This window comes from Archocentrus centrarchus, chromosome 5 (assembly GCF_007364275.1).
Source record: "Archocentrus centrarchus isolate MPI-CPG fArcCen1 chromosome 5, fArcCen1, whole genome shotgun sequence".
Lineage (NCBI taxonomy): Eukaryota > Metazoa > Chordata > Actinopteri > Cichliformes > Cichlidae > Archocentrus > Archocentrus centrarchus.
In genome coordinates this window covers 12,482,872-12,504,280 of record NC_044350.1, presented here as the reverse complement: position 1 = coordinate 12,504,280, position 21,409 = coordinate 12,482,872, and the positions used below count along the sequence as shown (strand labels likewise).

General features: G+C 39.8%; 1 protein-coding gene across 1 annotated transcript in view; it reads left to right on the top strand.

Moving 5' to 3' along the window:
* Positions 1-21,409, top strand: part of dlgap4b (discs, large (Drosophila) homolog-associated protein 4b) — a 114,415-nt gene that overhangs the window by 54,539 nt on the left and 38,467 nt on the right. Inside the window, exon 3 of the mRNA XM_030729262.1 lies at positions 17,025-17,073. The gene's annotated coding sequence lies outside the window, so the exon portion shown is untranslated. The remainder of the gene's footprint in view (positions 1-17,024; positions 17,074-21,409) is intronic.

Below are 21,409 nucleotides of genomic sequence, written 5' to 3'. Positions count from 1 at the left end.
ATTAAGCGAGGACCTGATGTGCTGATAAATAGGCTTTCTTTTTTGCAGGTGCCACTGGATCATATTGTGACAGGATGGCATGGTTGTTAGTCACAGTTTCACGGCTTGACTTAGAATATGAAGTGGAAAATTAAAGGACAGCCTCAAGCAGGATCAGACCTATTTATTCCCACCCCTGGAACAGATTTTTTTTTTAATTTATTTATTTATTCTCTGAGAGAAGAAAATCTGTATGAATAAGGGAACTGAATATCTTAAGTGTAAAGTATAGAGTGTGCATCCATCGTTGAGGTTATTGCTCCATAAATGCAATATTTGCTACAGTGTGTGTGTGTGTGTGTGTGTCAGAGGTGTTCTATTGGATTTAGGTCAGGCGAGCGTGAGGACCAGTCAATGGTATCAGTTCCTTCATTCTCCAGGAACTGCATACTCTCACCACATTGCCGTGCACCAGGAGGAAGCCAGGAACCCACTGCACCAGTGACAGTGGGTCTAAGGATTTCATCCCAATACCTAATGGCAGTCAGGGTGCCGTTGCCTAGCGTGTAGAGGTCTGTGCATCATTCCATGGAAATGCCTACATATGGAGAGTTATAGTAACATCAAAACATTAACAAAAGGTGAATCCTTTTTTCCTTGTTTTTCTGGCACTTATCAAATTAATCCTAATGAATTAAGAATACACCATCTAATGGCTCTACTGTTAACATTAACTCTTCTGTAGTTACTAAAGTGATGTCAGGATAACCACATTCTTCAGCCACTAATTTATCAACAAGAATTATAAATTAAGAGTAGTGACATACATAAAACTTAAAAGTAGTTTGTTAGTAGGTTATGAATTATTATGTCCACCAAGGAGGTTATGTTTTTGGTAGTGTTTGCATGTGTGCGTCATTCTGCTCGAACTGTTTTGGATAAATTCTGATAAAACTTTGTAGGAGTGTAGAGTGGGGTCATTTTAACAATTCATTAAAATTTGGCTTACTTCCGCTAAGGTCTTCAAGGTCAACTTAACGGTTTATGATATTGGGGATTCTAAATATCACGTTACTTTGGACCTCTGACCTCTTCTTCAAGGTCAAATAAGGTCAAACTTTCATAAAATGTCTTTTGTCTTTAAAACTCTGCTTAAAATTCTGCTGTCAGTTTGTACTGGCAACATTTAGGAAATGATGCTGGTACATGGGGATTCTAAATATCAGATTATAGTTTGCATCCAAATATCATGTCACATTTGATCTCTGACCTCACTTTTACATTTCACGTCTGCCTTTCTTTCAAGTTGACACCAAAAGAAAATATTCTCAATAAAAAGAGAATGAGCAGGCCTAGTTAGTTAGAGTATATTATATATACTATACATATGCAGTATATTATATAATAAGCTCAAGTTATCCATGTCCAGTTATTTAAAAAATCAATACCTATTATCCATGACCTGCTCTTACATTAAGTTTGTGTAATCAAAGTAAACATCTGTCATGCTGCCCTTACTACAAACTTCTTAAAGTACATTTAAAAGACCAAAATTAATATATGCAAAGTAGAATACTATTTCCTAAAAAGTAAGTAGTGCTCAGAGAGTGAGCTGCCTCGGTGGAGGTTTGCACACTCAGAGTGCTTCTTCTTTATTAATCAGTTTGTTTCAGAAAGGCTTCAATTTCAAAACCACAGCATGAGATTAGTTTTAAGAAAAATACATTGTTTTAGGGAATCCTTTTTAGCCATATTCAGTTCAGTTCTGTTTTGCATGTAATTAGGTGCCTTTGTAGTGTCCAAACCACAGAGTTAGCCAAAGCAAGCATTCACAATGGAAATTCACTCTTTAATGATATAAAGCGCAGATTATGTTACTCAAATGGGCAACAGAGACAAAAATGATCAAAAAATCATGCTAAATCACTCTTTAGTGTTAAACTCAGTGTATAATTTTCTCAGTGCCAATAAAGTGGACACAGTTTGGTGTATTTAAATGTTTTAGCTTAAACGTAAAGTGTTGTGTTCGTAGTCACAATACCAGTAACATTGGTTCAGTTCAGCAGAAAGTAGACTTTCAGATGACAGTAAATTGTGAAAGCATTAACCATCATAAAAGTGATTCTTGTGATACTACTGTATGATGTTTTTATTTGGAAACCCCCCTCTACACTGTTGTAGGAAGCTGAGGGGAAGTATATCAGCGAGGATGACTCGGAAAGCTACGGCGACTAGCGTCACTGCAGCGCGTCAGTGCTGTTTTCAGGAGTCCCCTGGGACTGTGTCACAGATGTGGAAATAGAGATCTGGGGCACTGTCTGATTCAGCTTAGACTTCTTCACTTAGAGAAACAATGATTAAACAGACAGTGGGACCACATTGTTGGATGCTTATGATGTTGCTCGAAGCTGAGGGCTGTCTGTGTTAAGTAACCGTTGTCATGTACCTTTTCTCGAGACAGTCCACAACTGCACAGCCAGAAGCCTTTGAGACTGTCAGTTTCTGGCCCATTCCCAGTCTCCACCTTATGGCCTTGGTGCTAAACTCTCACAGGCTCACAGACTTTTCTTTTGGTGGTGGTTCAGTGAGGTCTTAAGCTTCAATATGTCATAAACTCTGATGTCAACTGTAACAAGTGTCAGAGGTTTAATATCTCAGAGGCCATCTGCTGATTAATTTTGTTGTATTTGTTTTCTCTTTATATATTTTCTCTTTTATATTTTCTGTATTATGTTTATCTTTCTGTAACTCCGTGTGTGGATAGTTTAATAAGACGACCACCTAGTGGGGTCTGCACACAAAGAACAGAGCCGTCTGCACATCTGCATGAGGCGCGTTTCTCTTTTTTGTGACTCCACTTGCGCTGATTGCTGGAAAAGTGCTCAACCTTGTACACTTGCCGCAGTTGATAAACTAGTTAAGCAAGTCCACAGATGCGATTACTTTTCAAAGGTTTACTTCAATTTTGGGATTCCATCATGATTGGCATTTCATTTCTAATAGTGTTACTCTTAGAAAGAAATCAACATTTCCTCTTTTCCTTTTTTTAATTCCTTTAAAATGAACCTTTGTTTCAAATGTTAACAGATGAGTCTATTTTTTTTTTTTTTTTTTGTAATAGCAGCAAATAATAATTTCCAAACCAAACTGATCATGGTTATTTCTAATTTGAAGAAATCTAAATATTCCTGGAGAAACACCTGTACAGTAGTATGCACATTATCTTGTTGCTGCTGATATGGAGCAGATGTTTTTGCCAGCTCTCAAAGACTGTCCAGATGTCTGCTTCATGCTCATCTTTATTTGGAAGAAAATCACAAAGCAGACTGCAGGGCACACATGGACCATTTAGAGACCATTATTCTGAGGGAAAGCTCATTGAGACCATCCTGTATTTAGCCTAGATTCCTCTCCGTGACCTTCTGTCCCACTTTCTTCACTTAAAGTGGTTTACTGAAGCTCCTTATTCTTTAGCATTATGACTGTGAAAATAGAAGGATAAATATAATTGGATTGCATTGTTTAGGAAATTTCAGGTGTTGAATAAAAAGGGACTTTTTAAACTGGAAACCTTATTTGCAACTGTGCATGATTTCCATTCTAGGCTTCTAAGTGAAGTGGCCTCAAAGCTGTTGTATGTTAGTGAGACGTGCCAGGTTTATGAAATGGCCATGCACGTGACCAACGAGCCACTTTAAATCACCACCAATGGGAAAAAAGAAAAGGGTGCATCATGTTCAATTTAAAGTAAAAACCTTTAATATAGGTAAACTACTCTGTTGCTGCAAGCCAATATAAATGGCAGAAACAGCTTTAATAAAAGCTGATGAACACACATGCCGCACTCCTGCTGTTTTGCTGTCTTAACATGCTGTTGTTCCGGCTCAGTAAATGCAGCGCTGTGCTGTCAGTGTGAGTGGTCTTTCTTTATCTGCGAGCATCCCGTGGGTTTTTACAGTAGGCCAGCCTGTTCTTGTCCTACTTTCCGGCGTGCCTGTCCTCCCTCCTTGTTGTCTGTTGAATATGACGTGCTTGCTCTCCTTTCACTGACCTCTCTGAGGTATCAAACAGCGGAGCCAGTAGCTGTGGAGATATAGGGTGGCTCGGTCTGCATCCATCCATCTTGTTTGCCTCTGTGAAATTCAATTCTCTCCTCTCATGCTCCCGTCCCCGCAGACACTCATCCATCTTTTGCTTCCCATAAATCTGTGCCGTTTGGTCAGGAGCTGCAAGCACGTCATTTGTTTCAGTTAGGGTTTTATCCCTCAGCCTACTTTCTTCTGTACTCTATTCTCTCTCTTTAAATAGCCAAGCCACTGGCCTGTAGCTCACAAAGGACCCAGCGATGCTATGTCCACTGTAGCAATATCCCTGTGGCAGGAAAAGAATGAGGTTTGAGCTTTTGCCGTGAGCAGCTGCTCTAAACCAGTAAACAGGATGTTAAATTGAGAATCACTGCCATAGCCAAGTTGTTGGCAGTACCTTTGGCCATAATCCAGGAAACAGTAATAGCATCATTGGTAATGCTATGGGTATCAACGGGCTGTAACTGAATGTGGCTTATTGAGTTATACATATGAATCTATGTCTCCCACTATGGCTTGGAAAGTGCCTCCTGTGGTTCACCCTGCAATAAAGACAGCAGAGAGTTTAATAAAAGCAACGTCAATTTAATGGTGGGTACCTGCCAGAATAATGGAAAATATCTGGTGTCATGTTGCATCATTGTGTTCAGTGATATAATACTATCCACACATTGTTTTAGATGCTGAATCACGGCACGTCTCTCCGCTGTTTTTATTGCACACTTCTCAAACAGCATAGAAAACAATCTTGTTACCAGTAGCATCGCACACTCACACACAGTGGTTGGTCTGATGTGAATACTTGTTAACCTGAGGCGCACGTACCATTATCCACATTGCCATTCAGCAACCTTGCTGAGAGGCAGAACGGGCACATTGTTCTCTTGTAGCTTCTCTGACAAGAATTTGCCTTGGTTGTTTACAGAGCTTGGCTAGAAGCTGTAACCTGTTGTTGCACTGTTGTAGTTGCCAACGAGGTTACTTAAGCGCAGAACACGAATGACAAACAGTGGGTGTCTCTCTGTCTGTCAGCCTCCACCTTTGTGCTTTCTCGCTAAGATACCTCCAGGAATAGCGGTGCTGTTCTGTCAGTCCATCATTCCACCTCTGTGCTTCAGCTTAAACATCATGGTCCATTCATTCAGAGTAGATGGCTGATTTTTTTTTCCTCTGGCAATGTGTGTGATTGAGATATGTTTTTAAGTGAACTAAGTACTGAATGGATTGGCACGACAATCATCAAAAATTTGTAAATCTGTCTTAGCTTTTAACTTTTCATTTTGTGCAACCATCAAATTAAAACGACACTAATGGCATTTCCATCACTGGTCAGCTACAATGAGTCTGTGTAACCTTATTTGGGAGAAAACTATGCATTTTACTGTTATTGTTCATTTTTACCACATGGATTACATCTGAGATGAAATTGTAAAAAGGGGGGAAATCACGTGGGCAAAGCAGGTAAGCTGACAGAACTCCATACTATACTTAGGCTTTGTGGTTAAAATGAACAGCTATACAATTTGCCCCACTCATTCTTTTAAATGACAGATTGGTTTTTCATTTCCCAGTCTAGAATCTCTGCTAATGGGTCACAGTTCACACTTGTGCTAGTATCAGTAGAAGCATCTTTATCTAGAGCGGGTTATTGAAAAGGGGAATGAAATAACAGTGAAATGTATGTACACTTGCAAGCAAATGTCAGATTGTATTTTTCTGTATTTCATAATGTATTCTTGGACATGTGTTGCCACGTCTCTGTCTTGTGAGAGTGTGCTATTCAGACGGACACAGGTCACGAGCAAAGGGATTTCATTTTCTACTGAGTCGTCTGGCAGAAAACATGTATTTTTAATGTAAGAACGTTTGGATGACTTGTGACAAATTGGTCCAATATTTGCTTTGGATCTCTGTGGTGAAAGAGTCTGTTAGAGTTAGTGCTCAGGTTCACATCTCTGCTTGAAGTAATAAACTCAAGGCCTGCCACTGTACTGCTGGAAAGAGGTGGGGCGGTTGCAAGACCCAGCTAGCAAAGAAAAATGATTCCTCACTGTGTCGTCCTGTTTCTGAAACACCTCAGATCCTTAAAACCAACGGGAGAGATTCATAAAGCCTCACTCTCAGTGGTAAAACTGGAATCTTATGAGCGCCGGCTTCAGAGTTGTGCTTTCAGGCCCAGAGAAGAGGAATGCTGATTTGCTAAAATGGGAGAGTGTGTCCAAACTTTTGACTGGTACTGGATCAGTTATCTAACTAAAACAGATAAGGTTTAATAGAAAATCACAGCCAGGTGACATCTCACGCACAGAGTTGTGTTTTTACTTTTAAAAACCAAGTAAATACTCAGGGGGCAATTCTGAATGTTTAAGATTTCTAGAGTATTAAAGTGACAAGTGTCAGTGGATCTTGTGGTGAAGAGCAAAATAAATATCAGTTAATAGTTAATTGAATAAACACTTGAACACTTTTGTTGCTGGCGTGGGATAACTCAGTGTAGCCAGGTTAACTGTCCCTGTCAGTCGTGATGTAGTTAAATTTGTGATCGGGGAATTATATTTTGCAAGTGGCAATGAATACATACGCCCTTGAAATACATTTGCTTGGGACTAATATCACTATGTGCAGCCTCATGGAGCCAATGGCTCTAGGCTGAAATTATATAACAATAGTTGTACTAAGACCAAAATTTTACACCAGTTTTTTTTTCTTATAGATGCAGAATTTTCTGAATCATTCAGCATTTGTGGTATTAACAGCTCATTATAGATACTTGGCATGTCTTTGCTAGATGGGAAATCACCTTAAAACTGTTATTATTATGTGAGAGATTTAGCCAGGATGCTCAGACTATTAAAAGCATGTTTTTCAGGCTTTATAATAAATCAGCAGTACATTGGAAAATATCCTCTGTAAACATTGGCATTAGTTTAAGTGAATCTTTCACTGCACCTTTCTGAAATAAAAAAATCTCACAAAACTGCACACACACACAAACACACACACACATTCATTCACAAAACACAAGCACACAAGTTTCTGAATCTGAGATGAAAATAAACTTAAGTCTAAATTTGTAAGGGTTTCTAATTACCATCTTATCAGCCTTGATCACACAATTCCAAGTACGTACTTAACAGTCTTGTTACCACTTAATTCTTAATGTACACACTTAAGAGCACTTTGAAGAAATGTCATGTTCATTCCCAGCGTTTTTACCCCCTCTGCCATGCTGCACTCACTCTCCATCTGTCAGTGGAACCCTAGACGCTTGTCATCTGTGTTGATCCGCATGTATTTGTTTTCATGTATGTGTGTGTGTGTACGTGGTTGGTAAATCACATGCGAAAGGCTGTACTTCCCTTTCTCTGTCTTCAGCTTCTTAACATTTCCTTATTGCTGTAGTCTTACAGAGAGAAAGAGAGACAGGCATTCAGGAAGGAGACAGGTGTTTTCCTATTTAAAGTTCCTGCTTTTTTTTTTGTCCTACATGTGTGTCAGTGTGTGTCCTGGGGTGTATTTTTCTGTGTAATTGTGTATGTGTGTCAGTGTGTATGCATTTTGTGCTTTTTGGTTTCATAGTGTATGGATCCATTTGTGTGTGTGTGTGTGTGTGTGTGTGTGTGTGTGTGTGTGTGTGTGTGTGTGTGTGTGTGTGTGTGTGTGTGTGTGTGTGTGTGTGTGTGTGTGTGTGTCTATTAGCTGAAGGTAGTGCCTCTCACTCCTGAGCCAGGTCCTGCAGAGTTAGCATGCTGCTTTCACAGTCAGCCTGCATTTTATCAGCGGTCTCCATTTATACCGTCTGCCACTCGACTGTCCACGGCTGAAACACAGTATATGGATTCTCTTGCTTCCAACATGTGCCAATGAGGGCAGTGTAATGTGGAATATATTTAATGTTCAGACTTATTAGAATAAAACACAGTAGGGTCTTTAGTGTTCAAAACAAAGAGAGTTCCTTACAACCATAATTAGGGTATTTACTGGCATGTCTATGAGTACTTGTGGCATTTGTTGAGTAAACAGAGTCATATTTAGTTTGTATTTTATTGTACTACATAATGCACTGCATTTTTTATATTGCAACATGAAACCTTAAAAACTGTACTGTAAAAAATAACTGTAAAAACTTGTACTGAATGACAGAGGGAGCTTCCCAAGTTCGAGCAGAGTACATGAGACCTGGGATTGGTGTTTCCAACTTTTTTGTCAACTCCTGGTTTCCTCCAGAGGTTCCATTGAATCTAACTTTTTCCATTATGATGATCCAGCCAAAATAAATCTTCTTCTGTCATGACTAGTGGTGTGGAGGAGACTGAAGGAAAAGTTCACAAGTTTATTTACACCAAGGTGAACAAATGCCACAAATAAGTCCAGCTCTGCCAGCTGAGGCTCAGGTGCCGGTTGGGCCACGCTCCAAACAAAATCCCCTGTGCAAACAAAAGCACTTCCTCCCTGCACTCTCCACAGCTCTCTCAGGTTTTCCTGAGCAGAAGAGAACAGAAGATGAGGGAAAGCCAACATGGGAATAGGTGAAAGTTACTGAAGTACTGTTGTACGCACAATGACCCAGCATCAAGTGAAGGTCTCTTCCTCATGTAAATAGTTCATAATCAGCAGATGGCCACCAGATGAGTAAACTAGGAAGGCAGGACAAAGGTTAGGCCCGCCCCTGAAACACAAGGTGAGTTCAATAAACACAAACAAACAAGATAGAGAGGAGAGAGAGCTGAGAGGAGAAAAAATTAAAGAAAGGGGAACAGAGGACCATGACTTCTTCTTTCAGCTGGTCCCTGCCTCCATCTCACCCTATCCCTAGCATCCTCTTCTCTCACACCACCCCTCTGCATGTCCTCCTTCACTACATCCATGAATCTGCTCTGTCTTCCTCTTCTCCATCTTCAGCATCCTTTGTCCAATATATCCACCATCCCTCGTCTGCACATGTCCAAACCATCGTAACTTTGCCTCTCTGTCTCCAAACTGCTCAACCTGAGCTGTCCCTCTGATGTTCTCATTTCTAATCCTGTCCATTCCGGTTACCCACAATGAAAATCTGAGCATTTTCCACTCTGACGCCTCCAGCTCGACCTCCTGTGTTTTTGTCAGCGCCACCCTCGCCAAAACATACATCAGAGCAGGTCTCACTACCATCGTGTAAATCTTCCCTTTCAGTCTTGCTGCTAGTCTTCTGTCACAATAAATAAGTAGACAAGCTGTGCAGGTTCTGTATGGGTTCTAGATTAAGCACTCCTCTGTTTTATAGAAATTTTGGGAAAAAAAACTTTGAAATTTGGTGCTTAGTCAAATTATTAAATCAATATATCAAATAACTAATGGCTTTCCACTGCACTGCACAGCGAGGCAAAGTTGTTTACCCAATGCACTAATGAAGTTCATCTAACCGATAAACACACTGAATTTGCAATATCTTCTTCACAAATATATGCCATTATTTTGCCAGGGGAGAGCTTTTAGTGGGCATTAGCACCAACTTAACACAGGTTTGTTAAGACTAAGATGTCAGAATAAGAATTATGCATGTTTGAATGTGGGAGGCAGGAGTTAAAATTAAACTTCAAACCACAGCGATTTAAGTAGAGCCTATAATAGTATTGAAAGCTGGATACTGAGAGGCTTTTATAAACAACTTTTTGTTGGGGTTGGGGGGGGGGCTGAGATTGGTGCTGCTGTTATCATCAAATAACATACTTGTGTGTTAACCCAGAATATAAATAATATATAGAAAATGCAGACCAATTGAACCTTATACTGCATCCCCTGTAGACCTAATGTTTTATACGGGTTTATTGGAACCCAACTGGAAACTCATTAAAGTTCAAGAGCCGAAACTTTTATTTTCAACGTATTCATGTGTGCAACTTTTTAGCTCATAGGACGGCCTGAGCTGCCTGTTTTCCCACCGCTTTCTCTCCCTCATTCTCTCTGTATTCCAGCCCCCCTCCTCAGTGCATGGAAGCCTGGAAGTTCAAAGAATGAATATGAAAACAGACGGTAGTTCTCGAACATTGTTTTCATACGCCGCAGAGCAGTGGAGCGCTGTGCTTTCGCTGAGATCAAGTAGCTTGTGTGAGCATTAAATATTCTGAATGCATCTATGTTCAAGTTAAAGACAATTTAACTTATACTGTACCTTAAATACCCATGGTAGTATTTTTTTCAGTTCCCACATAATTCCCAGGTTGTTGCCTCCTTATTTCTTGACTTTACATCGTGTCCCTTGTGTACCACCTAAAACACTGTCAGCAATGCAGGATCTGTTTGCTCAGACTCAAAATGCTATATACAGGGACATCTTGTTGTTGAGAATAACGTTCTGGACTATACCAGCTTCTTATTTTCTGCAGATTTTGAATAGCTCTATTAACAGTCTGTTAATTAGCAAATCTCTGCTTTTCATGAAGCAAAGCATGTCAGAGGGTAACTGTTTTTAAAGCTGCCTTTGCATACAGCCACAAGATAATGTTGCAAAACTGTCTTCCTTTCATTTGGATAAGAGACTCAGAAAGGTCATTTTCAGTTCAACAATAAATGATGATATGAAGATAATGTCAGCAGATGTTTTATATGCCCTCGCATACCTCTCACTCGCACCAGGCATACACACACACACACACACACTCCTTTAATTATTGCAGAGATCACATTTAATCCAGTTGCCGGATCTGCTGCCAGCTACTGAGTCATTAGAATAATTATAACATGCAGAGATTTTGCGAATGAGCGTGTGACTCTTTCCAAAAGCGTTGTCACACCGCCTCACTTTTGGGATTTATCTTCAGTCACACTTAAGTTGCCTCCCATCTGCTCTTTGAATACTACAAATTGTATAAGTGTCCTGATCCTGATCCTCCTCCTCTACATTTTTACCAAATGGCTCAACAGATTTCTTAAAGATACTCACACAGCTTGGACTTTTCGCCAGTCTCTTTAGCATTTGTCTTTTTAAAGCATTTATGTTACTGGGTGGTCAACCATTGGTTGATTATGCCTCTTGCAATTGGAGTTTCACACTGTAGAACTGATGACATGGAATAGATTCCATGTTTTTTGCTTTCCATCTTTACATTTTTTTATAAGTCCAAAAAAATTGACAAAATATATTATATATAATAAATATCGTGTATCTATAAAGTAGTAACCAGGTAGAACTGCAAAAACAAGATGGCCATTGTTGTCATAATAAATTGAAGAATATTACATTTTCTACATTGTAATGTTGTGCTTCATGACTATCTTTTAATGAATAAAAAATACACGATTCATAAACTGTTGAACCTCTAGACATAATGACATTCTGTTTCCCTGCATTTATTTTAAGGATGCATCTGTTAGGTATTTTCCTGGCGCTGAACAAATATGCATATGCAGTCTTACAAATGCAGTCTTGGTGCCCATTTTGGCATTTTGCATTCAAACTTGCTCAGACCGCCTCTTATTGCAGGTTTGCTTGCTTTAGTTGGCAAACACACCTGCATGCCAAAGATAAACTACTCAAAGAGAGAGTTTGCTTCCACCAATATTTCTAGTCAGGATTAATAATAAGAAGCAATGTGAATTCTACTAGGAATTATTTCTATTATCCATGATTATTATTAAATAAAAAAGAAAAGTTTTATTAAAAGTTTTATGTTTTGGCACTTACATAGACATTTGCAAGTTTATTATACACGTGTATCAACATATCTGCTCAACAATGGGAAAGCTCTGTACTAACAGATCTAAACCTGCTGTGTCTAAATCAGTTCAGGGCCTGACCCTTTTATGCCCCTGTGTCCTGAAGGTTTTGGGGTTGTTTTTTTTTTTTACAAGTTTTCTCAATTATGCTTAGGCACAATTCATAAACTGGTTAGGGTTTTGGTTAAATGTAAATAAGCTATAAAGGGCTTAAACTTAATCAAATGAAGTGCCTAAAAGTAACTGTAATGAGTTGCTGTAGTCACAAAACACGGACATGTTCAGTTAAGTTTATGCAACTTCCAGTATTAAATATTTCCTCATTCCATTAATACAAATTGATTACGTTTCCCTCAATTTGCTGTTTCAGTTCAGGTATGTAGAAATATAATTTCTAGTAAGCAGGCTTGTAATACAAGACCTGACCTGAATCATAATTAAATTCAGGTTTGGATATTGTCAGTGTGCAGATGAGTGAAATTATGTTCATTGAGCTATTGGCAGCATATGTAAGGTATTAAATACCATTAGCTGTCCTTTTGTCTCATTTTATGTCCTCACTGTTTGAACATCTTGAGGGAATTTCTTCAAATTTGGCTCAAACATTGGCTTGGATATACTGATTGGTGGTCATTGGTGATTATTTATTATTATATTATTGTTTTTAAATGGGATGAAATGAAGCATGTGATCAAGGAAGCTCTCTGCAACGCCACCTGCTGATTCTGTACTTCTTTTTACTTCACCTGGTTTGCAGCAGTGCCTTGCATCTTAGACTTTGGCCCTCCTGCCTGTTGAAAGTTAGAATGTGGTGTGTCTTCATTCATGAGCTGCTGCTTTTGGTTTTCTACAAAGAAAAAAAAGTGGATTCAGAATGTGTTGAGCCACTGGAAATTTCAGCTATAATGCAACAAATCAACAAGTAACAGTTACATAAAAGGAACAGCGCAACAATATCTTAATAATCATTCTCGGTCTGGTTAACTTATAAAAGAGACTCTACAGGGCTCCCTAACTTCCTCTTCAGACCGCAGTGAAAGTCAAGCGCTCTTAAGAGGTCCTTAATGGCAAGCATTTTATTTAGTTCTATAGCCTAGTGTAGTGTGCTCGAGTGTGTTCATGTTACATGCACAACATGTGCCCAAGCTTCACTAAAATACACTTCAGCAATGCATGATAAATAACTCTTTTCACTGATTATAATCCATGTTTAGCTGTTATGAGAAATCTGCTGTAATCTTCAAACATCAGTGCACTCTGCACGTTGCCATTTCCTGGTTCGTCCCCCTTTTGCCTTCAGAACTGCCTTAATTCTTCATGGCATCAATTCAGCAAGGTGCTGGAAACATTCCTCTGAGATATTGGTTCATATTGACATGACAGCATCACACAGTTGCTGCAGATTTGTCGACTTCACATCTATGATGCAAATCTCCCGTTCTACCACAACCCAAAAGTGCTCTATTGGATGGAGGTCCGGTGACTGTGGAGGCCATTTGACTTCAGTAAAGTCATTGTCATGTTCCAGAAGCCCAGTCTGAAATTATTTGAGCTTTATTATCCCACTAGAAGTAAGACAGGTACACTATGTTTATAAAGGAATGGATATGGCCGGCAACAACACACAGTGGCATCTAAGCAGTGCCTTATTGATACAAAGGAGCCCAAAGTGTGCCAAGGAAATATAACAAACACCATTACACCAAAAAACAGCCTGAACCACTGATACAAGACAGGATGGATCCATGCTTGCATGTTATTTACACCAAATTCTGACCCTGCCATCTGAATGTCTCAACACAAATCGAGACTCATCAAGCCAGGCAATGTTTTTCCAATCTCCTAGTATCCAAATTCTGGTGACTCAGTGCAAATTGTAGCCTCGGTTTCCTGTTCTTAGTTGACAAGAGCAGCACTGATGTGGTCTTCTGTAGCCCATCTGCTTCAAGTTTTGATGTGTTGTGTGTTCAAAGATGCTCTTTTGCATACCTTGGTTGTGGTTATTTGAGTTACTCTTGCCTCCCTTCCCTCCTCTGACCTCTGGCATCACCGAGGCATTTTCACCTAGAGAACTGGGTATTTTCTTTTTTTCACACCATTCTCTGTGAACCCCAGAGATGGTTGCTGATCTACTGGGATTTTCCTGCATAGTTTCTGAAATACTCAGACCAGCCCGTCTGATAAAAACAACCATGCCAGGGTCACTTTAATTACCGCCCACCCCCCATTCTTCCCTGTTTGAACTTCAGCAGGTCATCTTGACCATGTCTACACACCTAATTGCATTGAGTTGTAGCCATGCGACTGGCTTAGATATTTGTGTTAAGGAGCAGTTGAACAGGTGTGCCTAAAAAGTGGACAGTTAGTGTGTTTACCTGCAAAATTAGAAATGTCTACTCTCAATTTAGGCCAGTTTCATCACGACTTCCTCTGTATACGTGCAGTTCAATGCATTCCATCAGCTGGACAGATATTTATAATGCCTTCCATAAATGAAGAGCCTAATCAGCAGATCCCTCCAGCCTGATGCCTCAATCGGTTTTCTAATCTCATTTCTAATTTATCTTACAAGCCCCAATAAGCCCGGTGCTGTGAAGTGCATTTTGACATCAATCCTTCAACTTTGCACTGGACAGTGAAGCAATGCAAGAGTGATTTGGCATGAATCCCATTCACAATTCAATGCATAAAACTCCATGAAGTGTCCTTCATTTGTCTTCTGTTCAAGTTCATCATCTGTGCTCTATGAATGAGTTTAAAGGTGTGTAGATGTTTCTGCTCTCACAGGAAGTGGGAGAAATACTGAGGATGCATGGGGCTGCCCATGAAAATATGAAGGAGAATCAACTTTGCCATTAATATTAGTCCTACTTTTTCCTCTGCGTCAAATAAATGTGAGCCATACTGAGGATTGTTCTTGTTATGGGCCAGATTCTTGTTCTTGCCATTTAGATTCTTTTGAATAACACTTAAAAGCCAATATGAGATGACCTTTAACACTGTTAAGAGGTGAGGTGTGTGTGTTGTGTGTGTGTGTGTGTGTGTGTGTGTGTGTGTGTGTGTGTGTGTGTGTGTGTGTGTGTGTGTGTGTGTGTGTCTTTGCAATTTTTCTTGACATTTTATCATGAAAGGTCACAGCACTTTTGAGTTTTGTGTTTGTTGATTCTGTCCCGAAAATCAAAGCTAACCTCTGTGGGGTTTGTTTCTTACAAATTTCACAATAGTTGTAGATGTTCAGGGCACAATGCTGTCTCTGAGTTGCGTGGTTTAAGAAATATGACATTTTGTATAAGCGTCCACCTCTGAATGTGGCTAAAGGGCCGTACCATGTTATTAAAGCCAACAACAGGGACAATCCCATACTTTGAGCCAACACTACCTTTTGGCTTCAATTTAAATTCATCCATTCCCCAGTCTGGTCAGAGTTAGCTTTTCTTTTCTTTTTCTTTTTTTTTGCCATTTTGACAGTACCTTAACAGGTTCTGTTATTCTTCTGGTTCTGCCACTCAGACTTACGGGTATGACAAGATGATGAGGATGTCAGGGGTCACTAACACTAACAGTGTTTTGCCCATAGAAAGATTTAACACTTTGAGGTTACACGAGTGAAACCAGCTCAGTTAGTTCACGGTTCTGTGCATTCAGATGTCTGAAAGCATTACAGTTTATTTGTGCAAACACACATAGTGACTAAGAAAATATAACTCTTTTGATCAACTGAGTTATATTTTGCCACCTCAATTCTAAAACGTAATTGGTCACCTTTGTAAACATCCAAAACAACCAGTGTTTACTCAAGGACTGTTCTCGCTCAGATAGGAATGCAGTCGTGGGATGCTAGCAGCACAAAACTTGATGAAAGGAGGGCCAGTCGAGTCCCACACATTTTGCTGTTGTCATTCTGTCACCTACCAGGTAGCATTTCTCCCTAAAACTTACCCAAGTAGTTTGAGTTGCCTGAACTTTAATATAGTTATTGGCTGCAGATCAATATTTTCATGCTGCTTGGCTGGGGCGCCATATTGAAAATTGCTCAAACAGGGGATTTTGTATTTTAATTACCTTCATGTATTTGAAACAGTAAGGCAGTCTCGTCACTTTTGACTGACAGCTCACATGTTGACTTATTATATATTTATATCTAAACGTCACTGTTATCTTGTTATTTCTTCTGTATCATGTACATCCAAGATCCTGTGGGAAATGCATGTTCATTTGCATTAAAACTTGTGTTTTTTGTGTGGCATCCACTCTCTTTGTTTGCTTCCCACCATCAAATATTTCAGCACACAAATGCATAAAAACATCAAAGAGAAAATTTTCAAAAGTTGTCATACTTTTTGATGAAACCTTGCCACACTCTACACACTGAATGCTAATGCCAAGATTGTGCCCTTCTACACATTGTATATTTTAATCCTTGTGGCATTGATGAACAAAGCCTTCTTTTCACTGAATTTCTGAGGAGAGGCTTGATCCATAATGCAAAATAAGAATTCTGGGATGCAGTTTGATGCCTGACCTTAGAAAGTGGTTCTCCCACAGTTTTAGATGGCACTTGTCAGAATGTGGACCTTTTGTAGTTTCCGGTGAGAAGCTTGAACTCCTTCTCTTCTTTTCCTAACTGAGCCAATACGAGATAAAAAGCTGTCCAAAAGGCACAACAGTACACACACACACACACACACACTTTTTCTTGTGTCCAAGCACTGATCAAACTCCTCTGTGTGGACTCTATATCACAGAGTCCACACAGGACAAAACAGCGAGTGGACGACTGCTTTCAAAGGCCTGGGGTCAGGATCCAACGTTGTCATAGTTTCTGTGACACTGCAGGTGTTATAAAACCAGACGGAATATGGATGAGTGGGAGACTGCCGTGATTGAAATGTGCTAAAGTGATTCTGTGCCTTTGTAATATCCTCTACGGTGTGGGAGAGGCAAAGGAGAGAGAAAGTAGGACACTCAGGAGTAAAGCAGAGACAACAAGGTGGAGCTGCTTGATACTTTGCTGGCCTGAGCCTGCATACAAGTTGCCCTCAGGCACTGGTTCACAATCAGTTTATTTTGTCCTGATTTGCAATGCTGCATGGCGAAGCCTTATCCTCAGCTCTGTGTTCTCGCTGCAGTGTGTGTTAGTGTGTGTAGGTGTCTGTTGCGAAACAGCTTAGGCCTTCTTGTCACTTAACAAGGAAAGCATGACATGATTGTATGGGTTCGTAACACACATAAATGTTGAAACACTTTTCTTTGTATATCTTCCAGGAAACCTCCCCCAACTCAGATCAAGGCTTCTGAGAAATGAGCTGCCAATGTAAGTCCCTTGGCTGACCTCAGCACTTTGCTGGTAATGTTGCTTTTAAATTAATTAAACTGACTGAAAGTTATAATTGAGTACACAAACACTCACGCATGCACAAAGTCATAACCTTGTACCCCAAATCCTTTACTCACTTCACCTCACTAATCATCAGGGACAGGACTTGCCACTGACATACACTAATTTATTAGTAGCTAATTGCTATCCCCTGCAGACATTCTGGTGGGACATCAAAGGATGACGCTCTGCAGGAGAAAAGATTCAAATTCAAATTTCAAACACTACCCTTTCCCTCTGTATTGTGCTACAGACCTGCCGCTTTTGGTTTTAGTTTGTCATCCCAAGTGCATGGAAGGCTTAAGGCTCCATCAATAATGGATGAGGATGTGAGACTTTACAGTGGGTTTTCCAAGAGATTCAGCGCTTCCATTTAAAGCCCTGCAAGACTGGCACTCTGTATACCTGGAAACTGGTGTTGTAGCTTTGAAGCGGTTCTTGAGGCAGTATAGTCGCTCATTGCTGCTTACAGAAAAAGACAAGAAGCTGTAACTTTCAGAGAAGCACCGTGGCTGTACACATGGGGTTTTAGGTAGAAGACTGTGCTGTGGTCTTTCATAGTGCATTCCCTTTGAAATGCATGTTGTAGCAATCTCAGGCCCAGAGAACAAAGGTGCTGCAAAAACATCCCACTTGTATCAAATTGTAACCCAGAAGCCTCAGTTTCCTGTTCTTAGCTGACAGGAACACCACCCGGTGTGGTCTTCTGCTGCTGTAGCCCATCTGCTTCAAGGTTTGACTCAGACCTAGATAACAAAGGCACTGGAAAGCATGCCATTTGCATCAATGTGATTTTTTTTATTTATTTATTTTTTGGCCAGCTTGGGGTAGTTCAATAACCCGTTGAAACTTTTGGACATTATTTAATAGTGATCAAAAAGTATATTTCTCATTTACTAACTAGCAGAACTAGCAGACACATCAGCAGAGCAACAGCAATGAGAGAAACAAAAAAAAAAAAACCAACAACCAGTTGTACCACATACTATAGAAACTGCCTCCACCTGGCAACAGCCGCTCTCTGCAGGTAGACGGGCTGTCGCATCCATGCTGTCCCCCCAATGCAATGCCAACAGAGAACCACGCTGAGCCCATAAAGTAGTCTGCAGAACAGAGGACCTCAGAGGTGGGTGACCACAGGTTCTCACTAGGATCGCTAATCAGCCGTCTCCCATCTCTCCGTTCTTCCTTTTGCACAGGTCAGCCTGTTTTTTGTTTGTTTTTTCCCCTCATTTAACTAGGAACTACATCCTGAGGAATCATCATCATCATCATTATTACAGAAGTCTTTCTAATTTGAAGTGCTCCTTCACATTCTTATTTTTGGTTAAATAGATTCAATTATCTGCCTGTTTCAGCTTGTTGATTCTTTGGCAAACAGCGTGCCCTATTTTTCTACCACAGTTTGTTTTTCCGTTATTTTAAAATAAGTATAGAGACAGAAATGACTACAGATTTAGACTTTTTGTACAAATCTGGCATAACTGTGTAATGTAATAATATTATAGTGTGGAAATAGAGAAAGCACAGTTGTAATATTTAGATCAGTGAACATCGTGTCTGCAATGTCACATTTTTGTGGAGAGCAGGAGTTCAAATTCCAGTGATGTGACTCTGCCTCATTTATTTGGCATATTCTCCAATTGGTCATTTTAATGGAAATTTTTAAACTGCGTCCATATTTAATTGAAGGATTAGCATACAGTATAATCCACAAATTGACTAGCTCTCATATATTCAGTACCATTCACATGCACATACACCTAAACAGATATATATATATAGAAGATACAGTCTTTATGGTTTCTCTGTAATATTTACATCTATAGTTCCTATGTCACACATACACATAGAGAAATGCATTAGTATGCAGATATGGCTCCTGACATTCATACACACAGGCAAATGAAGAGACACGTCTACAGGCCAACACATAGACACACACGTTCCCACATATTGCCACTTTCCTGCAGAAACAGAAGTCCTGCCAGCTGTGCTGCTGTGGTACGGCGATAACAGGAAACTCCAATCACAGGTCTTCTCTCAAACCATTCCGTAACACCCCTGATGGGAGTCCCCCTGGGGTGGAGGACGAGTGGGTATAGCAGGCATCACACTAAAAAAAAGGCCATGCTAGAGGTGTTGGAATTGGATCAGAAGGTTGCATTTGACACGGGCTTTTGTACAGTACCTGTGTACAAAAAGTGCAATGATAACAAAATTAATCATACGACATTCTTTCCATTCAAGCTCCATTTGCCAAGAAATAATAAGACCAGCGATAGCTTTGCAGAGGAAAGGGGAAAAGGATGCAACTGCAGTGCTCAAACACTGTGATCAAAACTGAGCTCACCGTGCATGAGAAGGTAGGGTTGAGAGCAGGGCTGCGCTGCACAGCTATGATTGATGCATTACTCTGACCTAACTGTCTGCACACAAGGAGAGGAAGACTGTGGCAATTTTGCTCAATCGCAGTGTAAAACATTTTTTCTTGTCTCTTCACTTTCCCACTCCTATTTTGTCCCACTATACACTTGCAATATGAAGAGCTCATCCTTTGCTATTAAAAAGCCTCTTATGTGTGCAGACAGTAAGAAGCAAGCGTGGAAATACTTTTTAGCATTAAAGTGCTCTTACTGTCCTGCACATAGAATATAAACTTATCTCCTCCAAAGAATGCAGACTATTTCATCCCATTTCCTGCTGCCTTTTAATATGCTACACACAGTCACATCATGAGTGTTATGTGAACCATTCAGTTTTTCTGTCCTTTGTTGTTTGATACCTAAAAAGCAGAAATGAAATGTTTTCTCTCCAGAGATGAGATGTGCTTCTGCCTTTGAAATCTGTGTATTTTTAGACGAGTCACTCGAGAGAAAACATTTGCTAAACGTACACGGTCTAATGTATCGGGATGAATTTGCTCACAAATGCACAGCCCTTCTTGTCAAGGTCAATAGCTTCTCTGACTCAGAAATCCTATTAGCGGAGATCCATATTACCTGTTTTAGTGCAGTTTAATAGGGTAATGAGTCTCAGTGGTGATATTCAAAAACAGAGGGAAGGAAACCTCATGGGAAATTGTTGATTAAGCAGACTTATAAAGTACTAACATGCCTTCCTTTGTAAATCACACCCTGAAACAACTCAAAAGAGTAAGAGACTTTTGTTCGGTCCTTACAGATTATATATACAAAGACACAGCACTGAATTAGGGTACCTTTGCTTTTGTGAGTCAGTAGACAAGTTATGGCTGAATATGTGCAGAGCCAGTGGCATTTTTATCAGTCTCTATTTAGCTGTTGTTGGCATGCCAACACATCAAAGTAAAATGTTGAATGTAGTTGGAACTGTTACGTTTAACACCAGCGTGATAATGTTTTCACTGTGACCCTACATCGGCGGGTTCATGTTCACTCTTGTGAATGAATATCTCAGCTTTGGCACAAACACTGACTTGGATTTAAGTTGATCAGAAGCTGATTGTCAAACAGCAACAATAATTTAAATGGTAATTAATGCCAAACTTAATAAAATGTTTAAGACAGGATACAGTTATGAAGTTATGATATTTTAATGTGTTAATGCTTAAATGTCACCTTCATAATTTTCTGAATGAAAAAACATCCTTGCCATAATTAAACACTGTAACTCAGGGGCAGAAACAGGCATTTTGTCCATATTTAACTGATATTTAATCAGGGTATGGTTTTGGTACAGGTCAACTAGATGACAGCCTAGGGTGTCGACAAGAGTACTGCAAAGGAGGGAAGAAATATTTGTTGCTACCTTTGTTAAGTCTGACATCCTGTATATAATTAAAAACGTTGTTCAAACTGCAGTAAACATCTAATACTGAAAGGAGACTACAGGAAGCAACTCTGCAGATGCTGACTGTCACACAGTTTGACTCTTTCAAGCTTTTCCAACCCAGTGATTGCCCACACTGCTGATTACTGAGCTGAGGATCATGTATGAGTAACCAGCTTCCTGTTATTCCCTGCAAAAATTAGTGTAATATAATCCAGTTCAGTCAGACTGATCAGTTCCTGCGTCAGTGCGGATGAGTCCTCCCCTTCTGTCTCCCCTACAACTGCACGCAGCGGCTTCATTGACTCCATTAAATGAGAGCTCAGTGAATTTTGGTTCCTTTGCTTTTGTGACTTTCAAAAATATGGAATATCTTATGCTGCTCTTTGTTCATACTCAGTGAATTTACTGACTGTCTGAAGGAACCATGCTGTCAACTTGCTTGTTGTTATTGTTGACTATG